Source organism: Cydia strobilella, chromosome 17, assembly GCF_947568885.1.
Source record: "Cydia strobilella chromosome 17, ilCydStro3.1, whole genome shotgun sequence".
NCBI lineage: Eukaryota > Metazoa > Arthropoda > Insecta > Lepidoptera > Tortricidae > Cydia > Cydia strobilella.
The window spans coordinates 16,128,584-16,143,954 of record NC_086057.1 but is presented as its reverse complement, the minus strand read 5'-3'; the positions used below and the strand labels follow the sequence as shown (position 1 = coordinate 16,143,954).

At 38.9% G+C, this 15,371-nt stretch overlaps 1 long non-coding RNA gene across 1 annotated transcript in view; it reads left to right on the top strand.

Moving 5' to 3' along the window:
* LOC134748933 (uncharacterized) overlaps positions 1–14,375 on the top strand; it is a 219,363-nt gene extending 204,988 nt beyond the window's left edge. The window contains exon 3 of the long non-coding RNA XR_010128448.1: positions 14,258–14,375. This is a non-coding gene — a long non-coding RNA (uncharacterized LOC134748933). The remainder of the gene's footprint in view (positions 1–14,257) is intronic.
* Positions 14,376–15,371: the final 996 nt, after the last annotated feature.

Below are 15,371 nucleotides of genomic sequence, written 5' to 3'. Positions count from 1 at the left end.
GGTGTATATATATATAATATAGATAGGTTACCTTAGCCTAAAGCTAATTTTATAAACCAGCCGAACTTGATATACCAAATAAACATACCAAGTGGTCTAAACTCAGATATGAGAAGATCACACACTAAGTGTAACTTACGAGGCGTGAGTTGAGCAATTGCATTAAACTTATGAAATGAATTCAATTCGCGATGCATAGCTGCACATTTGCGGCTGAACTAAACCTGAGGCATTTTGCGTAAAGCGCGCTGCTCTTGTGCGTTTAGTCGCAGATATTGTAAAAAACCGGCCAAGTGCGAGTCGGACACGAAGGGTTCCGTACCATTACGCAAAACGGCAAAAAAATCACGTTTGTTGTATGGGAGCCGGACTTAAATATTTATTTTATTATTTTTTTTGTATTTGTTGTTATAGCGGCAACAGAAATATATCATCTGTGAAAATTTCAACTGACTAGATATCACGGTTTAAGAGATACAGCCTGCTGGTGACAGACAGACGGACAGACGGACAAACGGACAGAAGGACAGACGGACAGACGGACAGCGGAGTCTTAGTAATAGGGTCCCGTTTTTACCCTTTGGGTACGGAACCCTAAAAACCGATACGACCTTCAAATCTTCAAGAAAATTATCATTAAAAAAATATACGGAATACCTTAGCATACTAAAAAACTTTTTGGTACATACTGATGATTATGTGTCGCTGAGCGTCGTGATTACATATATGCAAGCTTCCAAAAAAGTTGGAAATGAAGGAACGTGTCATTTTTGGAACGGAAAATTTCTATCCCTACCCAAAAATTTTACGTAATTTTTCCTTGTAAAAATCCGCAATTTTGTTAATCGCACATCAGTAGTCGTGATGTTTGTTTGTCGTTTGCCGTTCGCCTTAATACATATCTTGCTCCTGCTGCGAAATTTTGCGGCGAACAGAACTCCGAGCGAGACCGCCATAACTACACACAGTAAAATTAAAGTAATGTGTCATTAATATTAATTGTAGGTATTTAGCGTTTAACTGCAATTATAATTAAATGTTTATTTTATACAGTTTATGTGTTTGTTTAGGCATCAAGCAACTATGATCACATCGAGCTTTTAAATCACTATTTATTTTTAAATAACGTACAGTCAGCGGACAGAACTTCCGAGTCAAAATTATTACGTTTAAAGTTACTCTTAATCCTTAAGATAGCATTCGGCAAGACGCTGCCGCGGCCCGGCAGCCGCGACCGACCGTCGCCGCCGAACGTGACTGCTGGGCAGCGCCGCCGAAGGCAGTTATCAGATCCTGATAAAACGGCATTTGAATTCAAAGGACCAGCAATTCAGAAAGTCCTGCCGATTAAATAAAGCACAATTTCAATTTGTGCTTAGTTTAATTACAAACGAAATTTAACCTCTGAGAAAAGGATATATCACAGCTGAGGAAAAATTATTCCTCACAGCGTGAGTTTATTGAGTCAAGTCATTTTTAATGTGTGTTTTGTGTTTCAATAGACGTGAAGAGTAATATTTCTTTACTTTTTTTTTGTAAAAGTACATAGTTTTTGAAATAAACGCATAAGCATAGTTTGGCGTAACCACTGTTTCATACATTTGGTGGTTGGGCAGCGCTGCCATACTGCTACGGGAGCGGCTCGGCGGCGCGGCCGAGGTCGCGCGCATGTCACGCCCCCCGGCCGCGCCGCTCAGCCGCCTGCGTCGGACAGTGTGTCATACAAATAAAGCAGTGCGGCGACTGCCGGGCAGCGACTGCCGAGCAGTGACTGCCGGGTCGCGGCAGCCTCTTGCCGTAGCTTACCTTTAAGCGCGCAGTTGTTTTATGGGATAAACGCAGTGTTTAATGCAATGCGTTTGCCGCACACCCATTTTACATCAAATAATCTAACGACACTACATTGTTTTACGCGGTAACCGCATTGTAGTTTTTCCTACATTCCGTTGACGCATGTGTTCAGCGCTGCGCGCTTTATTGTTTTACATAAAGGGACACCAGCTTCTTCCCGCGCTTTCGTCTGCGTAGAATGATGATGATCACTATGATGCAAAACCGGCCAAGTGCGAGTCGGACTTGCGCACCGAGGGTTCCGTACTTTTTAGTATGTGTTGTTATAGCGGCAACAGAAATACATCATCTGTGAAAATTACAACTGTCTAGCTATCACGGTTCATGAGATACAGCCTGGTGACAGACGGACAGACGGGCAGACGGACAGACGGACAGCGGAGTCTCTGTAATAGGGTCCCGTTTTTACCCTTTGGGTACTGAACCCTAATAAAAAATATCCATAGGATACTTCCCCGGGCCTCAAAATATCTCTATATCTACCCAATTTCATCTGAATAAATTTAACGGTTTTAAGCGTGAAGAGGGTTACCTCTTGACAGGCATACATACTTTCGCATTTATAGCATTAAGTATAGGTACTTAGTAGGGGTAAGTAAATCTCTTTGTGAAGCCAAATACTTTTGACGCGTTGTCTCATTCGCCGACTTTACATTTAAAAACCCTTTTCAGCAGCAGACTCAAACTTTCAACCCAAACTCGGCTAACTCGTGGCTAAACTCTCATCTTTATAACGATAATGATGTCACACGACATTTGACTTTAAGCATTTTAGGAGGAACCTCATCAGATGCTAATCCCTGAATTAAGAGCGAATGAAGACGAATGCTCAGGATGGCTTGTTGAGCAGAGGTGTTCCTTGGGGAACACCCATAAACAAATTCACTTCAATCAAATATGCACCTTGAAGCGTAGATTTATAGTTGCTTTTTGTATGTGGCGTGGCCGAGACGGGAGTTGTGATTCTTTCAGATTATCTGGAGATCTGAAGGGTGCAATAAGTCTTGTACAAGGGGTTTTGAATGCTTTGAAGGCTTCAGTAATGAAAGGGTGCTTCGAAACGTTTGCGTTACTAGAAGTTGTACATATTAATGTTTTTTTTTGTATAATCAAGACCCCGATTTTTGATAAATAGTAACATAAAAACGATGAAACGACATGAACTTTTTAGTAGAATAAAGTGTTTACAATGGCAACACTGAGACATGAGGCTTTAAGGTAAGAAAGAGTATCCTGATTTTACAGAATTTTATTGGCGGGTACTTTACCAATAACCATATTTCTATTAGTAAAACATTTTTTAAAGCGAGATTTATATATGTAGCACCATTTCATAAGTGTTCTAGCGAAATTGGCAACAAAAACATAGCAAAATTGTTTGAAGCTGCAACTGCAGATCTGTCTCCATTAGAACACCGCATTAGCCTGACAGATGGTCCGTGCGGACATCTCAGCTTATAGGATTTGGACTTGAACCGTTACGGACTGTGTTTAGGTACAGATACCTAATTCTCTGAGACTATCTGTCTCTCTAAATTGTTGTAAAACTTGTCGGTAAAACGAGCCTTGTCTTGTGGCTTAAACGAGCGGAGAGGCTACGTGGTCAGTTGGATACCTTATAAAAAATGCACATTCGTTTTTCGTAAAGGACTTTCCTACTTTCCTGCCTGGTGTTCTGTCCATATCTTCTCTTCTTCCTCGCGCTGTCCCGGCACTTTGCCACGGCTCATGGGAGCCTGGGGTCCGCTTGGCAAGTAATACCAAGAATTGGCGTAGGCACTAGTTTTTTACGAAAGCGACTGTCATCTGACCTTCCAACCCAGAGGCAAAACTAGGCCTTATTGGGATTAGTCCGGTTTCCTCCTTCACCGAAAAGCGACTGGTAAATATCAAATGATATTTTGTACATAGGTTCCGAAAAACTCATTGGTACGAGCCGGGGTTTGAATCCGCGAGGTCCGAACTGCAAGTCGCACGCTCTTACCGCTAGGCCACCAGCGCTTCCTTCCTTCTGTCTATTCTTCCTGTTGTTTTTTTACTTTATTTCTTTGTATTATCATTGAGAACTATCGATGACAAATTTGATGGTGTAAATATCTCATATATGATTGTTCCCTAGTCCAAAAATCCTTGTTACAGCAAAACATTAATCACCGCGTGACGATACCTTGGAAGATTTTAGCGCACGCGCTGATCCAGTTAGATGTTTAGGTATATCTCGTAAATTAAGAATGTACTTATGTTGTACAACATAACAACATGTTGTATTAACAATAGTTAATACGGAATAAATTAATCTAAGTTTACCAGCCAACTGAAACTATACTCATCTGCCGCTGCCCCTAAAAATGCATACATGAACCAACATCAAACATACCACCGTATATGCGCCTACAGCTACAATTTGTTTTCTTTATTTACATAACCACACTGCAAATTTAAATCGCCTTTAAAATGTTTTCCCGACTTCAACTGTTTTCTTGGCGACTTAATTTAAATTTAACATCCATGTAAGGTATAGTGGGAATTCAGAGATGGACAGGGCTATTCGAAATTCAGTCGTAGTGAAAGGTGGTAAGGTTGGTTTTAAAGTGTGTACGTTGCAACGTAAAGCAGTGGTAATCCTTATGAGGGAAGGGAGTAAATCCACCGCGTGTGTTCTCGCCTTAATCTGATGAAACAAGGCAGGGAGAGATTTTACAGAGAGAGATTATTAAGTAAAATATTTCAGTGTTTATATTCCCTTTTACTGAGTTGACTGAGAAAAACTCGTTTTCACTTATTAAAACTATTTATCACGGTAGGTATATTTGCCTTACAATTATTGCAATCTCCATAAAGTGGTATAGTTCAATAACAGGTTAAAACGGCCCTACCATTTTTTAATGCTAGTAAGTAGCACGTGCGGTTTCACTTAACAATAGACAAAGGATAAGCCGTAAGGGGACCGTTTGAAATCTAAACACTAGAAAGATTTAGTTAACCGTTGGACAGAACCGGCTTTAAGTTGTTAATTTAAAAAAAAAAAACAATACTAGCTTTCACAAAGCCACTTTGCAGAAAATAGTTTCGATTGAAAAATCCTACTTGAAACTAGTTTTCACTGAAACCTTATGGGTAACTCTGGATAACTACTTTAAATTAGTGAAGTCGCGTTTTCAGTAAAAACGGGTTTTTACGGTACAATACATACTTCGTTATATATGACTTGAATTACGAGTATAATCTCATATCTACTAACAACAACACTTACGATTTTGCAATAACTATTTAAAACCTCCCAAGTCCCATTCCCAACAGAGTGAAACATTACTGTAACGTGACTGTTAATATTATACTGGCAGCACTTTGCTAGCTAAATTCATAGTGAACGAATGGCCACAACCGGTCGGTCACGGTTGACAGTTGACACTTCGGAACGAGACGTCTTCGCTTAAGGTTGATGACGAGTTGCTTGACGACCGCCATCTTGGCGACATCGAGTCGGGATTAATTTTTTGTTTTTGCTCATTAACGTTGTTTGAAGTGTAATACTGATAGCTTATTATGCAGTAAACTAATGAAGACGTGTGCGGATAATGAAGAATTAATCTAGATACGAGTTTATCCACCGTTTTGGCGTCAACGCCAAGTTGCTCCACGTGGCCCTTGTATAGTCGCTATCGCTATACAAGAGTTCATAATATCACAACTACCGAACAACGTCGTGCTCTAAGAGAATTTGGAATTTCTACCTCTAACCGTATCTGGATAGAGCCCTAGAGGCCATAATTGTATTATTTATACTTTTACCGTACACTGGCTGATTTACATGAAGATTGAAGAAATATAACTCGATCCCACGTGGATCCCACTTTGACGTTGGCGAAATCATCGACAGTATCGATGGAGCCATTCTACATAAAGATTGATTGAAGGTTGATGACATTTTGAATATATATGTATTTGGTTTGAATAGTTGAATATTTTTTACAATAAACATTTGATTCGTTAATTGTTGTTAAACTACCTTTTACCTTTAAAATATCGTAACATTACAGAGCTAATAAATTAAAAAGTTACTCTCTCGACTTCATCTCTGTCAACAGCTATGAATGAAATTGGAATGAAGCACGGCTACAATGCGATGAAACGGTTACAAGATTGCCCATATAATGATTGGATTTGGATTTAATACACTCAAGAGCATTTGAAAATGCTTTCACGCGTTTGGAGCGAGATAAGAAGGTCGTTGACATAGATAAGAGTTGACAAGGTAAGTAAGGGCCTGACCACCTTACCTGAGCCACAGAATAAGTAATAGTATTATCATACAGAACGGCCACGCACCGCCCCGCGCCGGCTCGAATTACCTCGCCCCGCGACAGCAGATTGGCGGCCGTTTGCCGGCCGCTCAATACTATTTTTAAGCAACTTACACTATGACGAATGACGCGGGTACAGACGTGCCGTTCACACATAGAAACGCAAGTGATTATTGATGTATAGCGTGTCCGCCCAGTACCTAAGCCTAAGGACGAATGTAAATCCGGTGTTACATCGCACTTGAAATCTATACTAAGTAGTATTACAGGCCAATTCGAACAATAAGATACGTGATTTACTAGTTCTAGCAACGATATGGATTAGATATATTATGTCAGTGTCAACAATGACGCTTTTGTTTGAAGAAATGACATTTTTGACACTGACCAATCTAATCCATATCGTTTCTAGAACTAGTAAATGACATATCTTATTGTTCGAATTGTCCCGTTAGTTAAAAATACAGGCTTAAAAACATTATAACTACGCAGGAAAACGTTTAAAAAAAACATTCAGATGTATGTATCAGCAAAGAAATTTAAAAGTGTATGATATAGTCCCTAATGCATTTGACACTAGTGAGGACTCTTTGGTTCTCATCAAAGAGTCCTCACTAGTGTCAGAGGCATATATGTCTAAAAATCGGACGTATAATAGAAACTTGATGGTGTTTTTAAAAAACAGGAACAATCTAATACAAAACGGGTAAAATCTTTTAAAAACAGATGCAAAGAGGTGTTTATACCCGCGCGCAGAGCTTTTTTAATAAAACTTTCATAATGACGTGCCTGGGGCTTTGTAAAAATATAGTAGAGCTAAGCTCTCCTAAAGCTGCCTTAGCACGCTCTACGAGCTTTTAAAGTTTATTCATTGCTGCGAACTTTAACTGGGGACAAAGCTTCCGCAAGAGCGAAGTCTCTTGGATGGTTTTAGATATGTATTTACAGCCTATCGGGCATACTATTTTTTTCTTGTTGTCATTAAAACAGTCTTAACCTACTTTTGAAGAAAGAGTTGGACGGTTCTGCCAAATATCAGCTGGCGGCCCTGAACTCAGTAGTTCGCCGGGCTCATAGACTCTTTGGCGATGACCCATCTGTCAAGTCAAGGATACAGAGCCTTGAGCATCGCCGTCGAGTCGCTTGCCTATCGGTGTTCTATCGGATACATTTCGGGGAGTGCGCACAGGAACTGCACGACCTGATCCCACCTTCCCCTTTCCATCATCAGACATCCAGGCGCGGGGAGCGAATGCACCCGTTCGTGGTCCACATTCAATTCGTTCGGACGAAACGTTTTGCCTCCTCCTTTTTGGTACGGACGGCTAAGGAATGGAATGCGCTCCCACCATCTGTATTCCCTGATCACTATTGACCTCGGTCTCTTTAAAGCAAGAGTGAATGGGCTATTACTGAACCGGTGAGCTCCATCTTAGGCCCTGTCTTCACTTTCCATCAGGTGTGACTAGGGCCAATCGCCGATCAGTTTATAATAAAAAAAATAAAAAATAAGTTCTCAATTCTAATAACAAAACTTCCGTGAGACACAGACTTATTAAATATATTAATAACGGGTCACTCACGTATTTTAAGTCGAAAACGCAAGCTCCTGATGACACTCCTCGGTACGGAGTGAAACATGTCCAGCGTTTTCGACTTAAAATACGTGAGTGACCCGTTATTAATATATTTAATATGTTTAGTTCTCAATTCTTTCATATTTCGTGTAATCGGATAAATAGCGAGACCCTCTTGATAGTCATAAGGTACCGTCCGGATTCAGACTGCATTGCAGTATTGCAGCGTGATATTACTGCCGACTATACTGCTGGCGCAAATGTTAAAAATCCGAGCAGCAACATCAATATTGATGTTTAAATGCAGTTGGCAGTATTTTCCCGTTGCAAAACCGCTGCAGTAATGCTGCCGACTCTGAATAAGTTCTGAGACAGTTCTAGGAGACTGTGTTCGGCTCTTGAGTGAGCAAATAACACATTTTCGATATTATTTAGACGACCTATTAGAGGGTATTGAACCTGCCTGTGAAGCCGACGGTCCTAGGTTCGAATCCCGGTAAGGGTATTTATTTGTGTGATGTGCACAGATATTTTTTCCTGAGTCATGGGTGTATTCTATGTATTTAAGTATTTAAATATTATATATATCGTTGTCTGAGTACCCTAACACAAGGCTCCTTGTGGAGACTGTGGGACTTAGTCAATCTGTGTAAGAATGTCCTATAATATTTATTTATTTATTTAGATATGTACTTTATGCATTCGAGTGTAAAGCCCTTACAACGCGTCAAAGTCCTTACTCCCCCAAGAGAGCCGTAACTCAACTGCTTGCATACTCGTAATTATCATTAGTGTCGCTACAATACCATTCTGCTCCAAGCATAACAGCCGTAACAGCCATTAGAATACTCATTTAATTATTTACCATATTTTCGTGCAATAAATTCTAAATTCAAACTGGTTTTTGGCGGTTACTGCTGTTACAAGTAGTGCAGTATTTTAGTCGTAAACTTACAGAAACACGTGGCAATTAAATTTAATATTACTTGTTCTAGTTTTAAAGTCACACGTTGTTACGGACGTACAAATAAATTCTAAATTCAAACTGGTTTTTGGCGGTTACTGCTGTTACAAGTATAGTTTAGTATTTAGTCGTAAACTTACAGAAACACGTGGCAATTAAATTTAATATTACTTAATATTGTCTTCGGTTACCGCGATAGTTACTCATGAAATAAAACTATGAAAACGGATTATATCGCGTATATTGAATTTATAATACATCCCGACGTTGCGAACTCTTTACAGCGTTCGTGGTCAACGGGTGACTGAGGAAAAATTACAAAGTGCAAAAATACCCACATACTAAAATAATGAACAATCATAGACTACAAATTTTAAGGCTGGTTGTACATGCAAAATCGGTTAATAAGGCTAGTTATACACTACAATTATTTTCGAGTAAAGATATATATATATATATATATACGCGATAAAAACTACGCCGGCTCCAACCCTACACCACGGACCCGAGAAGATTTAATTCCCTCCTAAATTGTAGGAGGGGAGGGTTAATATTACTTGTTCTAGTTTTAAAGTCACACGTTGTTACGGCCGTACATAAACTTACGTGAAATAAGATTTATTATTAGTATTGTTCTGTGTGTAATAAACAGACGTAAGAACAAGAACGTGACTGTCATAATTTGATTATGGTCATTATTGCGTTATTGCCTTTGGGCAGTAATGTTATGTTTGCATAACAGTTGTAGAAAACCAGTTTTATTTGGAATTTATTGCGCAAATACGGTAGGTAAACAATTCAATAAGTTATCTACTCGTAATAAGTAATAACTGTTCAAGGTTATTATGCATGGTAAAGCAGATTAAGTTTTAAGTATGACGGCGCCCCCCCCCCAACGTGGCGCCATCTAGATTTAACTCTGCAAACTAAAGTGACGTTTACACAGACGAGAGTGAAGTTGCTAATTTCACTCTGGCGGAACGTCAAGGCATTGCCGGCGGCCATATTGATTACGACAGTTGTAAATGGAGAGGCGCGTGACAAGGCATTGACGGATCGCCGACGCCTGTTAACTAAATCTAGCTTAATTGTATCAGATTGCGAATTAAAATTATATTCGATTATAAAATAACGTATTAGGCACCTGATTGAAGATCATTCTGATATTATTTCTGTAATTGGATAATTATACAACGTAATTATTTCATATGAAGATTATAGTATCATGGGAGACACCGATAATGGCGATAAAGAGCCTTCAAGTATTAATTAAAGTTGACAAACAGCAAACAGGCCATGTCCGGCATCAACGTCCGATTCTTTTAACTGCGTATGCTGCTGAACTTAGTCTACCGGCCAGTGTAGAAATGTGCGTACCCCACCGTTATTTTGAATCCAATTTTAAGCCTAGAAAAACAGCTTTATCTTCAAAATCTAAAACTGCAACTTATTCAAATCTCAAAATCGTGCTGAAACATGTTCCAACTATCTGTTAGTAAATCTAATTCACACCAGTCCCACGGGAGCGGCCGACAAGTTGTACAACGTGTCGGACAACTACACCAATCTGCACGGAGATGCAATATTGTGACCATTTTAAGGTACAGTTTGGATTCAGACTGCATCAGAATTATTGCTCAGTATTGCAGAGCGACATTGCTGACTGCAATGCTGCGGCAAATGTCTACAATCTGAGCAGCAATATCGTCTTGACATTTGCGGCAGTAATGCAGTCGACAGTAATGCAGCCGATAACATCCCAATGACATGTAACCATAACAACTGTGTATGTTTAAGCGAAATTAAATAAATTGAATTGAATTGAAATCGCATCTTTATCTTTTAAATATCATTTTGACGTTTCCTGCAGCAATGCAATCGACTGCATTACTGCAGGAAATGTCAAAAAGACAATTTCATCGAGAGATTTATATTGATGCACGGTAATTTTGGCGTAGTCTGAACCCTTTACAGTGTTTTCCTTCACCGAAAAGCAACGTGTAAAAATAAACCGGAATTCAACCTTTAACCTTTTATCTTAATGTAAAAATAATTATACAGCCTATTACTTTCGTAGAATTAACGTCTTTCCCCAAATAACGAAAAAAATCCAATCTCTAAACCCCAAAAAGACAGATATCCCTTTTCATTTTTACGCAATTTCTATCCTAATTACCTAAGCATCTAGGACTAAGATAGCCTGAGCGTTTATGGTAACATAGTATATTTTGGGTCCGAAAACTGTCCAATACCAGATAATAACCCCATTCTTTCCAAAGGTCCCATTGTATTAAAAATAATTCCACACAAAGGGAATAAACGACATTCTATACCCACTTATCTATCGTTTTCAATTCCCGATTCTTTCTTTAGGATAATCTCATTATCTAGACTTATATTGACCGGGATATAGACCGTGATTACCTTTTGTATTATTTATGAGCTCCGGATATTTCGATGCAGTAAGGCATCATGTTCACGGATGACTAAATCATTCAAAACTCTAATCTCATTATCTACCAATTTTATCTTATCTTACACCTTAAAACTTATACTAGATAGACTAGTAAATTTTGTAACCACAGTAAATTCATTGCCGTCTATCGACACACTTTAAAACTAAAAATGAAGATTTATAAAAATACGATAAAATGTATTTAAATATGGATAAATGATTTTTTTTATTTGCATTAATTATTTTTATGATTTTGACCCATGTTCTTTCACTGATATGAAAAATTGTTAAATAACAAACGATACAAAGCTAGTAGCGCCTTCTGATCGAGAGTCAAATTTTCTTGATTTTCGAGGCACGTTTTTTCCTTAGACTGTATCCATCTATTACAGAGTTATATCTATCTTTGCCTATATATATTATTTCTATATTTCGGGGATCTCGGAAACGGCTCTAACGATTTCGATGAAATTTGCTATATGGGGGTTTTGGGGGGCAAAAAATCGATCTAGCTAGGTCTAATCTCTGGGAAAACGCGTATTTTTGAGGTTTTATGTTTTCCGAGCAAATCTCGATCTCCCAGCCGGGCTAGCACATGATTGGCGCGAGAGTATCTCGCCGCGACATAGACTACCCGTCCCCCTTTAATTCATACAGTTAGTAAGAGACGGGTAGTCTATCTCGCGGCGAGATACTGTCGCGTCAATCATGTTCTCGGCCTGCAGCCTTTTACCGCGGGACTTTTTATAATTATCAGTAGGCCGAGCACATGATTGACGCGACAGTATCTCGCCGCGAGATAGACTACCCGTCTCTTACTAACTGTATGAATTAAAGGGGGACGGGTAGTCTATGTCGCGGCGAGATACTCTCGCGCCAATCATGTGCTAGCCCGGCTGGATACTACTCAAACGTTCATATCAACTTTCATGTTATTTTAGAATTTCGTTTTAAAATGAGAGCGTAGGTATAACTTACATTGCATGGCGGCAGCACAGAATCCATACTAATATTATAAATGCGAAAGTCTGTCTGTCTGTCTGTCTGTCTGTGTGTTCCCTCTTCACGCTTAAACCGCTGAATCGATTTAGATGAAATTTGGCATAGAGATAGGTTGAGTCCCTGAGAAGGACATAGGATAGTTTTTTATCCCGAAAATCATCCCTTAAGAAAGTAAAAAGCGGGGTGGAATTGAGATAATTAATGAAGTGTCTGCTAATTTGTGTGCATAATATGCTCAAATTGAATAATTGCTATGAATTTTTTTCCAGGCGCTATACTTACTTTAGCTGCTGTTACTAAGTCCGCGCAGACGAAGTCGCGGGCAAAAGCTAGTAAATAATAGTACTTTGGTACAGAAGATTCACTCTGTAACATAACGCGTCTATTACGACAGATATTACAGCAAGGTGGCGCAAGCGCGTGCAGGCGTCCGTTCCGTAGCGGTGCGCGGCAACTTCTACTGCTAGACACCAAAATTGGTGTGGGCCGCATGTACTTGTAGCGACGCGACGAAATCACGGAGTGAGCCACGCCTGGCGGCGGCTAAGTCTTTGTGACTTAAATTCTTGACAGGTAGGTAATAAAAATAAATATGATAATATTGTCACCTATCTTCAACTAAAGTATACCAAAATTTTAAATTTTGTTTTACGTTAAATTGTTGTACCTCATTGAAATACACCACACGTGCAGATCGTGGCTTAATGCGAATAGTTTCACTCACCTACTCCCGCAAACTTCTAGGTACTTGCCAGAGACTAGTAAATATTCAAGACCCACAATCCGTACAACACCGTGTTCCCCGCAAAATAATTGTTGTAGGTGGCGCCATTTTTACGTTTTATTTGTGCGAATAAAAACTGTTACTGTTGTGTATAACGGTCTTAAAAGTAGGCAGGTAGAGGTTAGGCAGAAATGTAAGTGAAAGCCTAAAAAAAAACTGTAGACATACTACCTATTATTTAACAGTCAGTTCTTAGAAAAGGTTCAAAAATGTTAACACTAGATGGCGTGGCGCCGCTAAATAAAAAAATGCGAATTGTGTTTTTGTGCCAATGAGAGCGGTCAAGGAAGTCCTATAATTACGTTTCAGAGTTATTAAAAACATTAATAATTCTTGCACTATTCCACTAACCCAGGGTTAACCGTTTAAACCTGGAGTTACCATGGATTCCAGTACAATTTGACACTGAGTTAACGGTTTAACCGGTTAACTCCGGATTAGTGCAAGGGCCTAAGGTGCCTAATAGTTTTCACACACACAACACAAAATGTAAACGTATATTTCGACACTCTCAAGGGAATCAAAATATTAACATTAATATTATTAATATTAACATTTATATTAATATTAATTTATATTTTCCCGTTAACCTAGAACTATGCAATTTGGTAAGTAATATCGTCTTACACTAAAAGTACAAAATAAAATCAAAAATACATAAAATTTGTACGACACCCTCGGTGCGCGAGTCCGACTCGCACTTGTCCGTTTTTTTCAATGGTTTGTTTTGAAAATGAGCTATGTTTATGAACCGGGTATTTTTACCGTAACTAGTATTTTCTAGTAGTGAATTATCTAACTTGACGTTGTCACAGGGCGGACACGCTATACATCAAAAATCACTTGCGTTTCTATGTGTGAACGGCACGTCTGTACACGCGGCATGCGTCATTGTGTAAGTTGCTTAAAAATAGTACTGAGCGGCCGGCAAACGGCCGTCAATCTGGTGTCGCGGGGCGAGGTCATTCGAGTCGGGGCGGGGCGGCGCGTGGCCGCTCTGTATGATAATACTATTACTTATTCTGTGGTAATGTTGAGTTACGAACAGTTCTGAAGTTTGAAAGAAGTAATATGAGTATGAAGAAGTACTAACTGTTATTCTTGGTACTTTCTTTGCAGTTTTAGTTCTTCAGTTGCGCTGCAAATAAACTTAAACGAGTATGTTATTAATGCTTGTTACTCATAAGGCTGCCTTTCCACTAAGACGTAGATGAGCGGAGATGAGAAGAGACGTGCGGGAATCCACGGGTTGTAATACTTGTAATCCAACAGAGCAGAGAAGAGAAATATGTAGATTACAATATTTACAATCAATCTTAGAATAAATTTAAAAGTGGAAAAATTACTGCCTTCGGTGAGACTTGAACTCACGGTCTCTGGATCGATACTCCAGCGCTCTGCCAACTGAGCCACCAAGACCTCATCCATAGTCAGCAAATCTTCCCACTATATGGGTCTAGGGGGAAGGCAGTAATTTTTCCACTTTTAAATTTATTCTAAGCTTAAATAATAGCATCGATCGCAGACGTTTCTGCTTGTTAAAAATTTATTTACAATCAATATTAATAGTTAATTCCCGCACATCTCTAATCTCCGCCTCAGTGGAAAGGCAACCTATGTTTACCACTTATCTTTTTAGTCTTAGTAATCCTGCTTAAAAATAAAGATTTTCTCTAAATCACATTTGATACTACATACATGCTAACCACACTGACACTTCTATGTCACAACTATGTGCAAGCATTAAATGTCTCTATAGTTTAAACTGTGTCACTAGTTATTCATTAATAATGAATTAGGTACCAACTAATAACTAACTAATTAGGTACTAACTTTCGACTATTTCATTATTTTCCACTGTTTTTTGTTGACGTGATCAGGTCCTGGCAGAAAATCAGTGCTTTTCCTAATGGGTGAAGCGTAATACTGAGCCAGAACCTTTTTGTTTTGCTGCGACGCACACAGGATTTTTATTTGTATAAAACAGTATTTTATGTATTTTTTCCTTTTTCTCTACATATTATGTAAAAATCGGTGTGTCTTATTTGTTGTTGTAATTTTTATTTATTTTCTGGATTGTTCTGTGTACCTATGTCATTTCTGTATTTGAATATTTTGTGTGTATTGTGGCAAACAAATAAACAGTTTATCCATCTATCTATCTCAGATTAAACGTAGTTAGTTTTAGGACTAAAATTATTTTACATAATATAATATCATCATTATCATCAATGCGTCTATGTCGCTGCGCGCATTGGACACGACTCCAACGGCGCGATTCGGGAAATGAATTAGAGATTCACTAGATATGAAATAGTAAAGATATATGTGACGTCCCACGGGTAATAGGTACCTTATGGCGGTTGGCTCTTACGCTAATATTAACGCCGCTCCAATTAATATTGGATGGCCGCCATACCTTTTTTTTTTTTTT